The sequence below is a fragment of the Drosophila kikkawai genome, chromosome 3L (genome assembly GCF_030179895.1).
Source record: "Drosophila kikkawai strain 14028-0561.14 chromosome 3L, DkikHiC1v2, whole genome shotgun sequence".
In the NCBI taxonomy this organism is placed as follows: Eukaryota; Metazoa; Arthropoda; class Insecta; order Diptera; family Drosophilidae; genus Drosophila; species Drosophila kikkawai.
The window spans coordinates 27888712-27894393 of NC_091730.1; positions in this window are offsets into that span (position 1 = coordinate 27888712).

The following is a 5682-nucleotide window of genomic DNA, read 5'->3' on the forward strand; positions in this document are numbered from 1 at the left end:
CCTAGCCGTGTTTTTTGGGGCATTGTCTTGCTGAAACTTCCATTCCAGGCTTCCAAATTAGTTTATTACCTTAGGAAGGGCTTTCTCTAGAGCTCCTTTATATGCTGTTGCATTCATTCCTGATGTTAAGAATTGCAGTTGGAGTGTGCCGTAGTAGGAAATCGCTCCCCATACCATTACAGCAACTTCTCGACTGCGTATTTTTTTAAGAATGTGTTCCTCTTTACGCAAATCATGGAAATAAAAGTTAAATCCTTGAGGTTATACCTCAAGGTTAACATTTTTTCCGTCCGAAAAAACGACTCGATACCACTTTCGATTGAGAGACATGCGTTGGGCCTTTCGATATGCGTTTATTATTATTTTTTGGGCTTTGCTTTTATTTATTGAATCTTCTCATTTATGAGACTAACAATAAGTGTATCAAATCTTACAATACTACCTAACTAGCAGTCATGAGACTGGTACAGGGTAAATGGCCCTGACTAATTATGGCTGGGTTACGTAGTAGACGGCTTCTTCTGGAAACTCGTATCAAGTCCCTTGCTAGAGGATTTGGGTGAGCGGAGAGTTTTTCCTTGTACGACGCTTTTTGTTTTTCTATTTCGTTCTTAACTGCAGGATTGCCGAGATCCCTGTGGATGTGTTCGTTGCGAATATACCATGGTGCCCCAGTGATAGTTCTCAGAATTTTTGATTGGGCAGGATGTATGATGTCTAGATTGGTGCTGCACGCGTTCCCCCAGAGCTGGGAGCCATACGTCCATATTGGCTTCAGTGTGGAGTTGTAGAGCAGGACCTTGTAGTCCAGACACATGGGCGATCGGGAGTTTATGAGCCAGTGGAGGCTGCTGGCTTTTAGTTTTAGATGAATTTTCTTTCATTCAATGTGTCTTCGCCATGTTAGGCGTCTGTCCAGGTGGACGCCCAGGTACGTTACGTTTGACTTCAGGGATCTGCGTGCTGTTCAGATAGAGCGAAGGGCATGTTTGTCTGTTTAGAGTGAACGTTATGTGCTTACACTTTTGTTCATTTATTTCAATACGCCAATCAGATAGCCACTTCTCGACTACCTTGAGGTGGTTGGCGAGCTGGGTTGTTGCCCGGACTGGGCATCTGGAACGGCTGAGGATCGCAGTGTCGTCAGCGAAAGTGGATAGTGTTAGCTGGTCGCTTGTGGGGATATCTGCTGTATATAGGACAAATAGGGTAGGCCCAAGTGCGCTTCCTTGTGGGACTCCAGCTTCGATTGATTAGGTGCCGGATGTTGTTGCGTTGCACCTCACTGCGAAGACTCTGTTGTAGAGATACGACTCAAGTAATTTGTGTGTGTATGCCGGCAAGAGTGTTTTAATTTTGTGCATGAGGCCATTGAGCCAGACGCGGTCGAATGCTTGAGAAACATCTAGAAATATTGCGCTGCAATATTTTCTATGCTCGAAGGCTTTGCGAATTTCTGATGCTTTTCTCTGAAGCCAAATTGATGAGCTGGGATGATGTTGTGAGCTCCCAAATAAGGAATTATGCGCTTTAGTAGGTATTTTTCAAATAACTTCGACACGCATGATAGTAAACTTATTGGTCGGTAAGATGACGGAATCGTGTGGTCTTTTCCGGGCTTCGGTATCATTATAATTATAGATTTTTTCCATTTTGTTGGGTAATGGCCGAGACTTATGATCCCATTGAAGATTTTGCAGATGACCTCAATAGCACAATTCGGAAGTTCAGTTATCATTTTTTGAGTTATTAAGTCATCGCCGGGAGCCTTTTTCGGCTTCAGTTCCCTGATGACCTTCGCGATCTCGTTCGGACGAAATGATGCTGGAGTAGATTCCGTTTCAGTTTGGATTTGCGGTAGTTCAAATGGATTTGCAGCAGGGTTCGGCTGGAAAACGCCCTGGAGATGTGAGGCAAAAGTTTCGGCTCTGTCTTTGTCGCTGCGGGCCCTGCAACCAGATGACTTTCTTATCGGGGTGATGGTTTCAGCCGGTGAGCTTAAATTTGGGTGAGCTCTCCATAAGGGATGCTTTGTGCTGGTTGGCGAGAGTTTTTCAATATATCTTAATTGTGCATTTTCGGCATCTTGCTTCAGGGCCCGGCTTAGTTTGCGTGTTGCTTCATTTAGACGTTGCTTTGAGTGTGGCGATCTATTGGTTTGCCACGCCCGTCGCAGACGCCTCTTTTCTTGGATAAGCTGTTCAATCTGCTGGTTCGTTTTGAATTTGATTTTTTGCACATCTTCTGTTGTGGTGAGATCCTGGCTGCAGTCACAAGTACCTCTTCCAGAGCGGAGGTGGTGGAGCCGATGTTGGCTTAAGTATTGAGCTGGGGGCTAGCTCTAGGTGGGAACTCACATACTTTTTGTATTTCATCCAATTTGTTCTGTGCGACGTCAGCCTGTGAGGGCGATCCGTAGTTTCTGGGCTTTGAAGGAGGGTTATCAACAGCGGCGAGTGATCTGAAGAAAGGTCCGGAAGGGCCTTGGCGTTTATTAGATTGCATGGGATGTTTTTTGTCAACGCAAAGTCAATTAGATCAGATATCTTTCTGGGGTCTGCTGGCCAATATGTGGGGCTACCAGGGGAAACGTAGTCCAGCTTATTTCTCACATTGATGAGAGCGTTATACAGTTGTCTTCCCTTGGGGGTCACGAGGCGTATGCTTGGAGTTGCAACCTCCTGCAGCTATAAATCGATCTCCAAGAGAGTTGTAAAAATCCATGAATTGACCTTCAGAGATTGTAAAGCGTGGTGGGCAGTAGACAGCAGCAATGCAAAGGTTGCCGTTACCTGACTGCACTTTTATGGACGTAGCTTGCAAGAAATTTGTTGCAAACCTTTGGTGAAAATGGTGTTTGATACGTTCTCTGATAAGGATGCCGGTCCCGCCGTGGGCTTTACCATCTGGATGATCTGTGCGGTGGAAGGTATAACCTCTTATATGAAAGTTGTATCTGCTTGTGAGGTGCGTTTCAACCAGTAGCAGTCGATGTGGTTTTCATTTAGGAATTGTGTTAGTTCAAGTTTATGCCGTGAGACGCCGTTGGCATTCAACGTGGATATACGTAGATTAGACATTGATTATTTCGACTGTTGTGCTACAAGCAACTGTATCACCATATTCTGATTCTGGACAAGCGTTTGCATGGTCGTTTTCATAAATGACATGAGTTCCATCATACTTTGTTGCATGGTCACCTTCATGGATTCCAGGTTGTTTTGTGACTGCCCTGGGGCCTGCTGAGCGTTTACCGAGTTTGAGGGGGGAGGATTTTGCATACCTGCTCGTAGAGCTTCAGCGTAGGAGATGCCCGTGGGGGCATTTAGCGGACGAAAAGAGGATCTGGCTGCTTTGGCAAAGAATACATCTGGAGTAGTTTTTGAATTATAATACACATTTTGTGTATTTTGTTGGCGTGTAGCTGTTGCTCGTCGCATGCGACTCTTCAGCTCCTTGTAGACCACGCAGCCTCTGTAGTTAGCTGTGTGATTTCCCCCACAGTTTCCGCATTTTTTCGTTTTTGGGTCTTCTTTGTTCGCAGGGCAGTGTGCGGAATTGTGGAAGTCTCCACAGACTACGCTGACTGACGGAAGGGTGCAGTATGTCCTTGTATGTCCATACTGCTGGCAATTTGTGCATTGCACAGGACCGTTGCGTTTGTGCGGTTCTTCCACGGTGTAACGTCCTGTCGTCCACGGGTAGTCCGCGGGACGTCCAGGGTCTGTGCAGATATCTTAATTTGGTTCAGGCGTGGTTGCTGTAAAGATTTTCCCCGATCCGTTTACCCCCCAGGGAGAACTCGAGAGGGTACGGTTTATTGACGGAATATTACAGTCAGGTAAATTGATCAGGATTTGGGCTGCGCTGGTGACCAACTGATGGCTCGGGGCGACGGCAAAGATCAGATCCGTGACTCCCGGGTGACGGTGGGTGTGGGCTTCTCGCGTCTGGGTGGGTCTTCTCTTGTCTGGATGTCGCCGGCTGCAGCTTGTGCCTGGGGAAGAGGGAGAAGAGAAGATGTTGGCTCCAATCGGGGCTGCGGCGGATGGTTGTTGTTGGGCGCGCAGGTCCGTATGCCGCCCGTTGCTTGGGTTCGCCAGTCTGCTCGGAGGATGGAAAAGGGGCTCGACAGTCGGCCCGGAGCGGTCTAACTGTTGGACTCGCAAGTCAGCTCAGAGATGTTGCTGTGGGACTCGAAAGTCTGCTAGGAGAAGTTGTTGGACTCGAAAGTCGGCACGGAGAAGTTGGGTTGGACTCGGAAGTCGGTAATACTGGCATGACACTGCCGCATTAATTAGAGACTTCATTAAAGATTTGACAGCGCTATAGCGCTTTACACAAGTGCGAGCAAGACGACTATATGGCGCTCTAATGCATTAGAATAATGCATTAGCTACTTCATTGCCGCGATAATCGATAGATCTACATAAAATATACCAGATACTCGATAACAAAATACGGGTTTAATGAAGAAAATTGTAATTGAAAAATGTATTAGCCAGTTCATTGACAGTATGGTCTCACAATGAGAATTTTATTTTTATATCATTTCGCTGGTTTTTTGAACTGAAAAAATATTAGAAAATTAGGAAAAATAATATGTTTTGCGAGGGCAAGGTTCTTACGCTGTAAAATTAATTTAAAAATTTTTTTTGGTAATAATTAAAAAAAATTTAAGCCTTATAGGTTAAAAACATAAATTTAAAGGATTCTGCATTTATTTATGCAAGAATACTTCGACGAGGAATTCAGAAATTCATAGTAATACGCCTCGAATGGCGGCCGTTTGTTTTGTTTACCTTTTACGGTCGGTGTGACCGTTGTCGTATTACCAAAATAATCCAAGCAAAATTCAAGCCAAATTACACAAAATTACACATATAGTGGTCTCTTTCAAGGTTCTAATGAAGTAGCTAATTAATGAAAACTGCATTAGTGTATCATATGGGCATAAAGAGAAGTTGTTGTTGGACTAGAAAGTCGGCAGAGATGGACCCGAAAGTCGGCAGAGATGGACCCTAAAGTCGGCAGAGATTGGACCCTAAAGTCGGCAGAGATTGGACCCTAAAGTCGGCAGAGATTGGACCCGAAAGTCGGCAGAAATTGGACTCGAAAGTCGGCAACTCTTGGACTCGAAAGTCGGCAATGAGGAGGGAGGGGGTTAGCGGGGAAGACTACGACTAACTACAATGTATTGATTGGAACCTGGGTTTACCTGGTTCCAGAAAAAGTGACTTGGCTGCTTGGGTGATTACGATCGCAATCAGCGGCTGAGTGATTTCTCCAGTGCCGTGGCCCGCTTTATATAGGGCTCGGCGAGGTCCTAGTGTAGCCAGCTCCCTTGCCGGTTCTTGGCCTCCGATAGTGTGCCCAGCTGTCGTACAGCCAGTGTGGCCGTTCGTCGTTCGTGCGCGCTTTTGATTTAAATTCGCGTGTGTCTTCTTTTTCCCCTTTCTTCGAGTTTGTTCGATTGAAATACTTCATATTTCCGTTCTTTTGTGTTTATTGTTTTTTAGTTGGTGCAGCTACTTCATTTCTTTTCCTTTTCTTTTCAGTTTCGTTTACATTTGTGTTCTTATTGACTATTATTACTTCATATTTCTTTTTGTTTTCTTTTTGGTTCCGCTACTTCATTTTCTTTTGTTTCCTTTTCAGTTTTGCTTATATTTTATTATTACT